The sequence below is a fragment of the Arachis ipaensis genome, chromosome B2, assembly GCF_059453495.1.
Source record: "Arachis ipaensis isolate K30076 ecotype BB chromosome B2, ASM5945349v1, whole genome shotgun sequence".
NCBI classification, from domain to species: domain Eukaryota; kingdom Viridiplantae; phylum Streptophyta; class Magnoliopsida; order Fabales; family Fabaceae; genus Arachis; species Arachis ipaensis.
The window spans coordinates 5,778,280-5,793,856 of record NC_142437.1 but is presented as its reverse complement, the minus strand read 5'-3'; the positions used below and the strand labels follow the sequence as shown (position 1 = coordinate 5,793,856).

At 33.4% G+C, this 15,577-nt stretch overlaps 1 pseudogene; it reads right to left on the bottom strand.

The window, feature by feature from the left end:
• Positions 1-1,291: 1,291 nt before the first annotated feature.
• LOC148572898 (uncharacterized) lies at positions 1,292-2,167 on the bottom strand (annotated as a pseudogene).
• Between the last annotated feature and the right edge of the window lie 13,410 nt (positions 2,168-15,577).

The following is a 15,577-nucleotide window of genomic DNA, read 5'->3' as shown; positions in this document are numbered from 1 at the left end:
TCGCCATAGACTATTTCACCAAATGGATCGAGGCCGAGCCACTAGCCTCTATCACCGCGACGCAATGTCGAAAATTCCTCTGGCGACAAATCATCACCCGGTTCGGGATCCCCGAGATCGTCATCTCGGACAACGAAACCCAGTTCGCCGACACAAAATTCAAGGAATTCCTAAGCGGACTACGCATATCCCACCGCTTTAGCTCGGTAGAACACCCCCAAACAAACGGGCAGGTGGAATCAGCAAACAAAATAATAGTCAAAGGCCTCAAGAAAAGACTCGACGAAGCCAAAGGGCTATGGGCGGACGAACTCGGAACGGTCTTATGGTCGTACCGCACGACCCCCCAGACAGCTACCGGGGAAACCCCCTTTCGATTAACCTACGGCACGGAAGCTGTTATCCCAGTTGAAATCGGCGACCTAAGTCCGCGAAGAACAATCGGAGGCAACGACGAAGAAGCAGAACGAGACCTCACTGATGAAATAAGAAGCGTAGCCCATCTCAGAGAACTAGCCCTAAAACAAAGAATCAGCCTAAGATACAACCACGGAGTCATTCGGCGAGAGTTCACAACAGACGACCTCGTCCTACGACGAAACGACATCGGTCCCCCAACCCCGGGAGAAGGGAAACTCGCCCCCAACTGGGAGGGACCATACAGAATCAAAGCTGCAATCGGAAAAGGAGCGTACAAGCTCGAACGGCTTAACGGTAACGAAGTCCCGAGAACGTGGAACGCCGCCAACTTACGGCGATACTACTCCTAAGACCAACCCCCCTAGGTCGCCACCCCCCCCCCCCCGTTTTCTTTTACGCTTTCTCTTTACTTATTCACACGTCGCAAATTTACATTTCAAAACTACGCCTATGTATCAAATTCGGGTACTCTTTCCCGCCAACAACGGAGGGTTTTAACGAGGCCCACCCATCAATAAAATTCCATTACAAAGCTATCCCTAAATTCTTTATTTTTCACACAATGTCCCAAATACGGAACAAAATCACGGCCACAACTGGAGGATCGATCACCCTCCGGGCCCAACCCACGGATATCCATATAAACCCGACCACACGACGGTCCACTCATCCCAAATATGGGAATAAAATTAACCAAACGGAATAGCTTTAAAACGGAACATACGAAAAGAGCCCGAACGGCTGGAAAAGTCATTAAAACAAAATCCAAAAGCTACGGAGTCACGGTTACACGGCCCACGGCGAAACCAAAAGTATCCAAAAAACAAACCAAGTCTAAAAGAGCGGAAGAACAGAATTACAAAAGATAAAGCTACTCGAGGTCGACTATCCGGCCATCATGAACGGTCTTGAATGCTCCCATTACGGACACATCCACTCCCGGAGCAAGCACCAGGGCCTGCGCCTTCATCGTCTCCTCGGTAGCAGCAATTGCATCCTTAGCATCGGCCAGCAGTTCCGTCTTCTCCCTCTTTAATGCAGCAACCTCGGCATTCAGAGCCTCCGTCTCACCAAGAAGTACGGCAGCTCGGGAACCCGCATCAGAAGCCTTGCGCCGCTCCTCACCTAGCTAAGAAAGAAGTGAAGTCTCAACCTCGGAAAGCCGGAGAATCTCCGCACCGGCTTCCTCAGAAGACTTCACCGCCTTCTCCCTCACAATCTCGGCAGCCTCGAGTTCCTCCTTCAACTTAGCCACCTCAGCCTGAGATTGGCGAAGTTTCTTGTCTAATAAACCAACCTGAGCCATCACGGGCTCCGCCTTCCGAACAACAACAGCAGAGTGGAGGAGAGCACGATACACTGACTTGGCCTGGAACGAGACATCACAGCCATCAAAATAAGGCTCCGTACCAGGCATCAAGTGCTGATCAATGAAACCCGGGGCATCAAAACGACGATCCATCACACTAGGCACCAAACCCTCCTCCTCAAAAGTCTCGCTGCTCGGGTCCTCAGGCCTCTTTCTCTTCCGAGAAGCCTCAGCAGCCGTCACCACCACAACCTCAGGAGAGTTCGCAGGGCCAGGGGAAACTTGAACCTCGGCCCGTGCAGCCGAGGAAATCACCTCCTGAGAAACCGGTTGAGATTCCACGGCAGGATTGGAGACAGGGGTAGAAGGAGACAAAGATCCCTCCTCCCGGCCCATCGCCGCCTTCAACCTAGCCAGAAAAGTCAGCCCACCAGCCATCTCAACTGAAAGAAACCAAAAATAACAAACATAGTTACAAAAACGGGAAAAACAGAACATATAAAATCGGGAAAAGAAGACAAGGCACACACCAATATACGCCCGACAAGCCTCGGGATCCCCCATAACGTCCCGAGGATTCAACGGACGCTCACCAAACAAATGCCACAAAACGTTGGCAACGTCCTTATCCTCCTGGGACAAACCATCGTAGGTGAATTTAGTTAGAACCGACGGGCCAGCTCGGAAATTCCAATATGTCAGAAACCGACGTACGCCCTCCGGCGACAGCCAGAATGGATGGTGCCCCTGGACAGGACGCACCTTGAAATACTCCCATTTAAAACCATGAAAAGAATCCTCAAATAAGCCAAAAATACGGCGATGAGGCTGAGCACGGAAAGACATATACCCCTTCTTATGCTTCCCCTCCTTAGTCGGGAGAGTGCATAAGAAAAGAAAAAGAAAAACAGGAACGGAAGACGGAAGCCGGAAGGTCGAGATACCGGCACACCAACTCAAACGACCGCACAGTAGCCCAGCTGTTCGGGTGAAGTTGAGACGGCGCCACGGAGCACTGACTCAACAGATCCTGAACAAACGGCGAGAAGGGGAGTCGCACGCCGAGCCGAGTGAACATCGACTCATAAACCCACATCCAATCCGGAACGGTGGGGGAATGCAGATTCAACTAACAAACGCGCTCGTCGGCATCCGGGAGGACGAGCTCATACCGCCCCTCCTCATCACCACCACCACAGATGGCCCCCTGATCGCGGAGCCGCTGAAGGTCGTCCTCCGTCATCCGCGACGGAACGCCCCATACATCACTAGTCACCCAACCATAACGATTGGGAACGCCCCTGGAAGGGGCTACTGGAGCTCCCACACCCTCATTTCTCCGCCGTTGCATACCTAAAACAGGGAGGAGCACCACCATCAGCCTGCTAACCCTAGACAGAAGCAAGACAGAAACCTACACACCACTACCAAACCAACGGCGGTACACCGCCATCACCGAATGAACACGGCGGTGCTCAGCCCCTCCAAAAACTCAAAAACTACCCCCCCCCCAAAGAAACTAGTTCAACGCAAAACTAAAAACAGGCAGAGCAATGCATGGCAAAAGACAGAGCAACATTCACAAAATAACAGGAAAGAATAAGCGAAACGTGCTAACCTAGTAATGCAGAAGGAATTGAGAAAGCTCGAAAAGCAGAAGCAGCAAGCAAAAACCAAAAAACGAAAAACCACAGAGAAAGGAGGAGACTTTCTGTTCAGATAGAAATTATTCAGAAGAGAATGGAAAAAGAAAAAAGAAAGTGAAACGAGCGAGGGAACTGAAATAAAAATCCAAAACGGTTTCAAAGAGAGGGGTGAAAAGACACAATTGCCCCTAGGCGCAGTTAAAGCTAGTAAGGGCAGAAGAGGGAAAGCGTCCCTTCACATTTAATGACCCTCCCTCGAAAAAAGAAGCTAATAAAGCCTCGAAGAACGCAACAGACGCGGCAGAATCGGAGGAGTCACGTCAAACCAAAAAACGGTCAGACGAGCCTTCAGCGAAACCGGAGCCGAGACACCGATCTCCCTCCAAAAAACCAAACGAACTCCCGAGACAAACTGAAGCCCACGGTCAAGCATCGCGCCTTTCAGCGACAGACCGACCTTGTTCGCTCTCCCGCTGCGGGGGCAACTGTTACGGATCCGACCCACCGTCCCGGATCCAAGACCGAACCCAACACCAGTTCCCTGGGTCCGACCCGTTCCCCTCTTCTAGAAGGCCCGAATACGGCACTCTCAAGATTCCTAACCGACTTTTGAATTCAAACGTCTCCCTTATCTTAGCCAAATAAGATAAGATAAGACATTCACCATCACCTATAAATAAAGGGCCCAGGTCCCTTCAGGTAATCATTCATTCCACACACCTTATACCTCTCAGATCCATTCTGACTTGAGCGTCGGAGTGTCTTTGCAGGTACCTCCCCCCATCGCTCCAGTCAAGTGATCCGGCATCCGCCTCGACCCGCAGGTTCCCGATCCATCTCTCAACCCGTACCAGAGACATCTTGTACAATAACAATCACTCCCCTAAAAGAACACAACTAACAAATCCAAAAACATGATTATCTTAAAAGAAATAATGATTAACTATATCGTAACAAAAAGAAGAAGAAAAAGATAAGAAAAGAGAGAGACATATTTTATAATAGGTAGTTATTTGTATATGAAAAAATCTTTATAAAAAGATGATATTAAAATTTATTATTTGATTTAGTCATATATATTTAATAACGATGTAAATAGTTTATAATATTATTTTTGTATAAAAGATATTTTTATTAGAATATCCACTACCCTTTGATTCACATGAACATTTATTGATAATAGTAAAACTTTTTTTTTAATTGTTACTAGAGTTTTCGACCACCAAAAAATAGAAGAAAAGAGCTTAACAGAAGTCAGAATTACATCCAAAAATACTATATAACCTATAGTCTAATCTCTATCTTGATAAATCATAGCCTCTTTTTCGATATTACCATAAAAAAAAACCTATCAATATAGCACCACAAAATTCAAAATCTACCTGGTTAAACAACATACTTAAAACTAAGTAATTCTATTATAATATTTACTATTTATTATATTTCTCTAATTATTAAAGTGGAAGAACTTCTTCATATTAGCATATCAAATTTCCACCATTCTATATTATTGAATGAAGTGTGAGTTAAGAGAGAAGTGAATAGTGAATCAAATAGCGCAATTCTTCAAGGCATGTGTTACACACTTTTTTTTAGGCTTAATTCGCCCCACCAATATACAATGGTGTGCAAAATGGGTTACTGGCGAATTTCCGGTAGAATACAATGAAGAACACTTGACTTGTTTATGCACTCACACAGTCAAGCCTTACACTAAATGATAATTTACATAATAATATTCTCTATTCTTTTTTTTTGCGCATAAAGAAAGTGTTGAGATGGATTCACCAGCAATAATGAAATGAGAGAAATTTATAAAGACGGAATACATGCAGCTACATACTCAACAGACATAACTTTTCAAATAGTTACAACCTTTTAATAGACATAATTATTCAAATAGTTGTAACCTTTTAACAGACATAACTTTTGATTAAATCATAACTCTATGAAGAGATGTAACTCTTCAAAATAGCTTTTCACATATTTTAAAAATATATTTCACATGAAGTTTTTAATTTTTTTTTAATTTAATCTCCAATAAATATTATCAACATTATGTGACTACTTTACCCGGTATGGTTGATATGTTTTGAAAAATAAATTGATCCAAGGTAACAATAAAACTTTGCAATGATTAGGATTCATATTATCGGCATATCGCTGTCTGATGACATTACAAATGCACCTCCCTCACATAAATAATAAACTTATAAACCTATTTTAACAATAAATTAATGTGCTTTTCGTGTTTCTATGACAAAGAAGATTAATTAATGAAATTAAAGAGGCAAGTGGCAAGTAGGGTTGCGATTTAAGAGTAAGATAAACGCAAAGCAAGAAAGTGCTCAAACGTTAACAAATAATTTTCATGCACTTACATAAAAAAAAATATAATAATATTTCTTGACAAAGTGCTTTGGGGCAGTATTAATTAATTATATATATGGAATAGGCCGAAAATAGTATGCGATTTGAAATATTCTTGATAAAGAAGAATCACAAGTTTCTTGCATTATAATTAATTATTTCATTGCATTGCTTTGTCACCATTCTGTCAGATTTTTATTTATTTTCCTCCCTCAAATGAACTCATTTTAAACATTAAATCTAAGTGCAAAAATTTTCGAATTTCATATAGGTTTTACACAGCGCGTTTATATATATAGCACATTATATATATATCGGACATATTTCGGACACAATATTTATCGACACTCATTCGACACGTATATCTATTGTGTCCAATCGTATCTTAATAAAAGTTAAAATTTTTTTTTCAGATACACTTAAATACCATCACGTATCAGCGTATCCAACCTTATTTTTAACATATATTTTTAAAATGAATTTAAAAATAATTTATATTATCATTTATTGAAATAAAAATATTTTAAATAATTTATATAATTAAAAAAAGACATTAAAAGTCGTTAAAAATTATTTTATATTTTAATATAAATAACATATCAAAATATCATTATAATTTATCTAAAAAATATTATATTATATATATATATATATATATATATATATATATATAATATAGTGTATCCTGTATCTTATAAGATTTTAAAATTTGTATGTTAGCACATCATGTCATAACTCGTGTCCGTGCATTATAAATAGCACAATTTTGGAACTTATTAAGTTAAATAATAAATTACTCTAAAATGATTAGTTTGGGTTCATATTTCTCATTTAACATTTAACCTTTTTTCTTAAAAGCTTATTCTCGTTTAATATTATACTCTAAAAATTTTTAATATTTTTTTAGTCAATCTAAACATAAAAACATGTTTTATTTTATTTTTCTTTTACTGTTCTCGTTTTTTTGTTGCTTAATTTTTTTCGAAGGTGCAAAATGAGAGACGTAAATACAAACTAAATGAGGTAAAGTATCCTTATTCAATCATTGTCGACTTCGATTCCAAGGCAATGGTGAGGAAAATTGGACCTTCAAGCTACATCATACTTATAGAGAAGAAAATTAGAGGAACAGACTGGTTGATTATGATAGTAGAAGGAGCTTTTTATGCTGCTTGATCTTTGTTATGTAGTTAATACCAAAAGAAAAGTAACCCCTTTATCATTCTCATAAAGGATCCTAATGACCATCGGATGAAGAGGATCTCAAAACACAAAATCATTTTTCATATCCAAAATCTTTAGTCTGGTATATGAAACGTGGACATTGACATATATATATATATATATATAAGATATCTTAAGAAAAAGACACACGAATATATGAATTTTAATTTTTTATAAGATACAGGGATATATATATATATATATCCCTGTATCTTATAAAAAATTAAAATTCATATATTCGTGTGTCTTTTTCTTAAGATATCTTATATATATATATATATATATATATATAATTTAAAATATTTTTTAGATAAATTATAATAATATTTTAATATTTTATTTATATTAAAATATAAATTATATATTTTAACTATTTTTAATGTCTTTTAATTTTTTGTATTAATAAATGATAATATATAGTATTTCTAAACTCATATATATCAAGAATATAGATTAAGAATAAGGTTGGACACAGCTGCAGATACGTTAAAGTATTTAAGTGTGTACAAGCGTAACTGGAGAAGCATTTTGTATTTTTTATTAAGAGACGTGTGTTGCACGAATGTTGAATGAATGTCGTATTCAAAATGTGCCAAACACATAGACATGACAACTCAAAAAAGTGTCCGTACTTCATAAATTCAGATTAAAATTAAACGATCACCACATTTACAATTTTCCACGTAAATTTGAACAAAAATTTGTCTCATTTTTTAACATATTGGTTCTTTTAAAATAAACATTTAAATTAGTCACTAATGAATTTTAAATAAGACATTTTGATAATTATTATTTTAAAATCTTAAATAATTATTTATGTTAGACAAATTGAGTCCTTCTCGCTCTTAATTAAATTTTTAATAGACGCGTTAAAAAAAATTAATCTCTAACAAATTTTATTATAAAATAATTATATCTCAAATATAATTATAGGTAAATAACTAAATAAGCCTCTTCAAAACATTTTTTTTTTCACTTTATCCTTATCCTCGTTATTCCACGATAACGAGAAAAAAATTTATCATAAAAAAATTTAAAAATAATTATAATAAAAGATAATACTAATAATTAGGAGTAATAATGATCATACAAAGTTAAATGACATACTTTCTGATAAGATTCATACATACATAGATATAAAATTAAACCCACTTGCAATGGGGTTTGACATGACGACACTACACCATTTTTAATGTTTTCTTACTCCAAAAAAAAAAAAATACCGGAAGATAAAGTGTGATAATTGAAAGAATAATTAAAAATTCAGCTGTCACTATACACATTTCGTCTCCGAGGAAATAATAATTTGCTTTATTTTAAAAGAATAATAATGCATGAACAGTATTAGCATGTGTTAAGAACCGAGGAGATTTATATTGATTGTGTCAATTTTTTTAATTAAATATTAACTTGTCAAAAGTACTAGTAGTAATCTGGCCGTAAAGCGTGGCACTACCGTTTTTACAGTTAAAAAATCACTCACAATTATATTAAGAATAAGCAACTTAAATTATATTTACTAGTGCATCGTCATTATTAATCTAATCATTCTGCTCAAGTGTTTTTTTCTTTCACATTATTCACGAGGATATTATTATTATTATTATTATTATTATTATTATTATTATTATTATTATTATTATTGTTGGAGTCCAAATAAATTTTTATTATAAGCGTATAACTCTAAGTATTAATTATCATAACATTATTTATTTTAAAAATTTAAATTGATAAAAAAATATATAAATAATTATAATTTTAATACGTTAAATTTTAAGTCTTTCACTCATTTATAATTTTCAGTATTAATTATCACAAATAATTATACGTTTTTTTTTTAACCAAAGATAGAAGATTCGAATTCACAATTTTTTAATTAAATATAAAAAAATTATATTATTTAAACTATAATTTATTGACATAACTATACTTTCTCTTATTATTATTAATTGTCATGAATATTATTCCATTTAAGATTATTATAACAATATATAGGATAAAGTATAGAAATGATCGGCAATCGGCAACGTCGGTCTTGCAAACTTTTTTTTATTATTACTATAATAAGAAATTTGTCATCGTATCTAGTGATGATCGTGTGCTTATGCATTCTCCAATGAGAGAGAATCTTAAAAAAAGAAATACAACAAACCGAAAGGACAACATTGTCTCAACAAATTGTTCGAAAGGTTTTGTCTGCATGCATGACTTGATCCAAGAGTTTCTAAACTAGGATATTTATATTACTAATATATTTTTCTTTTCCTCCATGTTTGTAATAAGTGAAAAGAATCTTATTACGACATAGATGGATGCGCTCTAATTATATTTTCCCCCTACGATTGAAGAGACTTATTTCCAATTCATTCTCACATTAATAATAAATTAATTGATGGCGAATTTTCAGTAGCCATTATTAATTCTAAAACAAAAATATTTGATAACTAAAAAAAATTAGCTAAAATAATAATAACAATAATAATAATAATAATATCGTGATAACAAACAAATTTATAAACTTCAAATTTATAATAGATTGGAAAACACCAAACCTTTTTTTTTAATATCCTTATTTATGCTGCTCTCACCCTATCTATAGGTCCTATTACTAATAGGATGATCTAAGGTAATATTAACTTGTTTTTAAACTATAATTTGGTTCGTTGAAAAAAAAAAGACCACCTTTCTTAATTCATTCATATACGTCATTCGTATTTTCTCTATCTTTTATAGGAAAATGCTAGGCCAATATATTTAGTGTAAAAAAAAAATAAGAGTTGGTTATTATTGGTTTATGTTAAAGATATATAGTTACTTAGTTATTTATATACCTTCTTTTATTAGTTTAAATTAAAAAAAAAATTATGACATAATATCAGAATTTTTATGATTAAAAAATTTAGTATTCAATCATTGTTTAAATTAAAAAAAAAAATTATGACATAATATCAGAATTTTTATGATTAAAAAATTTAGTATTCAATCATTGTTGACTCTAAAAGAGAAATTTAGACAAATAAAAAAAAAAGAGAAAGAACGTCTATGTAAAAATTTATGTAAATCCAAAAAAGGAATGAAAAGCATGTTAGAAATATATAATATATGTATCTCTTTTTGTTAGTTTAAAATTTTTAAATAAATAATTTCATGACAGCGTAAATATAAAGTACAATTACAAAAAAAAAGTATTGATCACTTAACAATTCTTATTCATCAACACTTGTTGCTTAAATTTATAATTTTGTAGGATTATGACTATGTAAAATTTGTTTCATATATTATGTTTTGAAATACAATGTTGGTATTATTGTGGAATTTTATTTTTGAGAAAAGAATCTTTGATATTCTAGTAACTATATACATGAAATTATTATTTATAAAGAAAATAATTTATGTAATAATTAATAAAATAAAAATCTAATATTAAAGAGATGGTAGTAGTTTAGCATTCAAAAATAAAAAATCTGATGCTAAAAAAATTGTGGCAGTTTAAAATTGTCGAATTATCACAAACATTATTTATTTAGTGATAGAAGGTTTTAAAATCTAAACCATCACTAAATATAGCAGAAATATATATACTCATGAGACATGCTACAAATTAGCGAGGGTTTTTACTAATCCACTGGCGACACTAAAATTGGTGACACTATTTTAACCGTAAAAAAAAATTTAGTGACGCAGTAAAAATAAGCTTCACAAAAATATTATTTTATTATAATAAATAATAAAAAAAAAACACATACACTTTTGAATCAATAATTTCTTATTTAATGACAATTAGAATTAATCTAAATGATAAAAGTATTTGAAACAAATGTATTGCTGAAAGAAAGCAAATTAAGATCAATTTTCTTGATGGTCATAACTAAACAATGAATTGAAGTCCAAGAATTCAGAGAAAAATTCAAGAAGAGAAGTAGGGAACTATTTTGAAAAAAAAGTCAAAATGTATTTTTTTTTTTTTTTACTTTTTACTGATATTTGGAAAAATAAAAGATAAAATCAAAGAATATGCTAACAATATAGTACTACTGAGAGAAGAGGAGAATTGATTACGAGTTTACTAATGATGTGTGATTTCTCACATATCCATGATAGCAACATATATATATTGTTCATGACATTGATTTTAAAAGGGAGGAAAAGATTTTAGAGAGAAAATTTATTCACGATATTCAAATGGCGAGGGTTTTTGAGGTTTTTATTAAGGAAAAGTATAGGGTACCAACATATTATCTGTCAAGTTATTACTAATAATAATTAATTATTATATTTTAAACATTTATATAAAGAGACACATTCAAAAAATATATTTATAAAGACACTTCTATTAAACACAGCTATAAAAAAGACCTTTTTATTAGACACATCCACAAAGACACTTTCATTAAACACAGTTATAAATAAGAGTTGTTAGAAATTGGCAAAAATGCTGTTGGTAACGTAGCGAGATTTTTTTTTATTAATCTTTTAGAAACTTATAAATTCCTCATTTTAAAATTACTTTAAATTAGGGAATTTTATAAGAATTTAATTTTAATGCACTGTCAATGTAAAATCATTTTATACGTGCATCCAATTACATAACATCACATTAGCAAAAACAACTATTTTTTACATTGACTGCGTAAATGGTCATCCAAGAGAATAATTGTGATTGCACGACTGTGCAAAACGTTTTACACTGTCAGTACATCAAAATTAAACTCACTTTATAATATGTTAATTTAATTTATCTTTTCATTTCTAATAAATTATTGTATTAGTATTTGTTATCATTTATCTTTTTATTTCTACTATTTTAATAAAATATAAAATTATAAAAACAAATAATAAGTCCTCCAGATATCACCCTTTTTTAAAAATTGCAAGTCCTCCTTTCTTTTCTTTTTCCTCCCCTCCAAACTTTTCTTTTCATTTTTTTTCTATCTCATGATTTTACATAAATAATTTTCCTTTCTTTATTTAATTTGTCTTGTACTGAAGTTATTTCTTTTTTTAGAAGTAATACAGATTGAATTCTAGGCATTTTTATTATATAGGAGCACTGATAGATTTTGTGATTACTCTAATAGATTTGGCACTAAGTTACATATTATCCCATGCCAATGCAACTTGCTTTCATAATTTAATTTGTTAAATTAAGGCTATATTTGAATTGTCTTTTTAAATAATTTATTTTTTAATCTTTTTAAAATAATATTTTTTTTTATTAAAAATGCAATCTTTTTCTGTAGAAAACAATATAAATAAAGTACTTTTTCTGATTGATAGTTCATCGTTAAAATTTTCTCAAATTCTTTTTTTTAAACAAAAAGTCAACATATTTTTTTTTTTTACCGAAGATATGGAGACTCGAACCCGCAACCTCTTATTTGAGTATGGAGAGACTATGCCATTTGAGCTATTGCTAGTTTTATATAAATATTTTTTATGAAATATTTTTAAAAATATATTATATTCAAACACCATTAGAATTTTATAAAAACCTATCCCATCAAATACTAATCTATTTAAAGCGCATGAAATCTAAGAGCAAGTAGAGTGGAAATCTTGTTGCTACTTTAGGTAGTTGTTGAATGATTGAAAAGAAATGACTCAGCATAATATCAAGTATTCTTAACACTGCAAATGACTTATTACCTCTTTTTCTTTTTTTTTTTTTTTCTATTGCAAGTTAATTGTAATTATATGATTAGATTGTTGTGAATTATTTAATAGGCTATATTTGTTTATAAATTATTTAATAACATATTATATTTTTTTTTACAAAAAGTATTATTTGTGACAAAATGTCAAATTTTAGCCACTGTAATAATGTATCATGACAAATATAAGATATTTTCGATTATTTTTATCGTAGTATAGCGTTTGAAGTTAAAATTTGGTGACTGCACCCCTTTTTTGTGATGGTGCATGATAATCTATCTTTGTTTAATATATTACTTATTTTATAATTTTGAATAAAATATATAATGTCACTTGAATCAAAATACCATCTTAGCTATTTCATAAGTTATCACAATATTTGAAACAACAATTAAAAAAAGAAAAATGATATGACAATAAGCAGGGGAGAAATTTGTGGTTGTAGTATGGACTTGGGCAGAAACGTGAGACACCGTTAGAGGGAGAGTAGAAGCGGATTCATAGAGAAGGGAGAGAAACTTAGGGTTTGTGAAATGGGAACAGAGAGATATTTTCTCATTTGAAATAATAATGAATAATTAACGGCGATAATATATTGTGTATTGAATTATTGTATTGTTTGATAAAAGAATGTTTTTTGAGTGTTCATAAAGGAAACAACATGTACATTGATAAGACATGTTTGTTAAATTTAGAATCCATTAAAAAAGTCATAACCATTAAACAGTTACGTGGTTTTTTATTACTATCCATGCAATATATATATACTAACCCATTATTTGAAGTGTGCAATAAAATAAAATAAAAAGTGTGTTTTTAATTTTGTTGTTGACGAGAGTTAAGAATTTTTTATTATTGCTAATTAAGAAATTTATTGGTTTCATCTTATTCTGGAAGAGTATTATCATCAACCCTATAGCAACTAAGTGTAGGGACAAATATTTCTCTAAAGAAAGCGATCTAATTGTACTTTGAAACCATCTTCATATACCCAAAAATTTTAGAGAGATATTACTTGAAGATGGCATAAGATCAAAATACCACGTTCAAGGTCATGAATCAAGTGTTTGTCAGGTTGGATCGCTTTGATGGAACAAACTTCAACCGTTGGAAGGACAAGATGATGTTTCTTCTTTCGGTTCTCAATCTTGCATATATGATTAACCCAAAGACTACACTAATTGCCGATGCCGTTAAAAATTCTACATCGGAAGAGAAAGAAAAGATTGTTCAATTGAAGAAGAAATGTGATGAAGATACTTTTGCATGTCGATGTCATATTCTCAATACTTTATCCGACCGACTCTATGATTTCTACATGTTAATTCAATTACCATTGGAAATTTGGAAGTTTTTGGAAGAAAAGTACGATACTGAATGACAAGAAACAGATAAGTTTATTATGATAAAATATTTAAATTTATTATGATGATATTATGCCTGTTATGGATCACATTCATGAATTACAAATCCTTATAAGTAGACTTCGTGATCTACAAGTAGTGATCCATGAATCATTACAAGTTAGAGCAATTATTTTAAAATTGTCTTCATCTTAGAATGGTTATAGGAAGAAACTTTTATATCTTGGTGAAGATTTTACAATTGAGAAATTACTAAGGCATATACGTATAGAGGAAGAAACTCAAAAACGTGATGTGTATCTTTTTCAAAGTTCTAAAGTGAATCATATTGGTGAAGACAACACCAATAAGAAGAAAAGAAAGTTCTCAAAAGATTCAAAGCAAGATAAGAAGAGACAAAGAAAGTGTTATCATTGCGATAAGAAATAACCAATGTTCTGAAAATTGGTTCGAACCGGCCGATCGAACCAGTCGAACCGTGAACCGGATGCTGAAGCGGTTTGGATAATAAGAAAAATCGCAAAATTTGAAAATCGGCGTTGAACCGACGAACCGGCTGGTTACCGGTCGGTCGAACCGAACCGGGACCCGGCCGATTTTTTAACCTTGCAGCAAAACGCCGCCGTTTTGTGTTTTGGGAACCCTAATTCCCTTTTCCCCTTCGCAGCTCCCACTTTCGTCCAGCACTCCATCGTCCCACAGAAGAGTGAAGACAGAGCAACACCCACGACTCCACGAGGCCGCCACGACCCACCACAGTTCAGCATGGGTCAGACTTCAGAGAGAGTGAGACTGTGAGAGACATAGAGAACGCCTGAAGCCCTCAACGCACTCACCTCCGTCGCGCCTTCAGCACCGTCACGCCGTCAGCAGCGTCGCGCCGTCAGCTCCGTGGCGCCGTTGGGTCCGTCGCGCCTTCAGATACCTCACGCAGTCAGCACCGTCCGCCGTCAGCTCCGTCGCGCACTCAGCTCCGTCGCGCCCTCAGCCACTTCGCATGTCACCTCCGTCGAGCTCTGCCTCTGAGAAAGCAATAGAGAAGCGTTGAAGCATTGAAAAAATTAAAGCCTGAAGTCCTTCGAGCTCTGAGAGAAAGCAATAGATTTCCTCATTTCCAGGTAAATTTTAATTTAGTGATTCTGATTCTGATGAACTGAACTCTGATGAACTGAATTCTGATTCTGATACTGATTCTGATGAATTGAACTCTGATGAACTGAACTCTGAGTCTCTGAAACTGTTATGAACTGATATAGTGATATGTGAACTCTGTGAACTCTGATGAAACTGTGATGAAATTTGAACTGATTTTGTGATGAAATATGAACTGATTTTGTGACATGATTGTGTGAATTCTGATTTTGTGAAATCTGATTGTGTTAACTTTGATTTTGTGACATGATTTTGTGAAATCTCATTGTGTTAATTCTGATTTTTTGAACCTGAGATGTTGTTTGTATACTCTGATTTTGGAATTTGGATATTGTTTGTTCATTTGTTGTGAACTTGAGAGTTGAGATTATTGGGTTGGATTGCTGGTAATATTTAGGTATGGAAGAAAGTATCAACCAAGACCTACCTAGGAATAATAA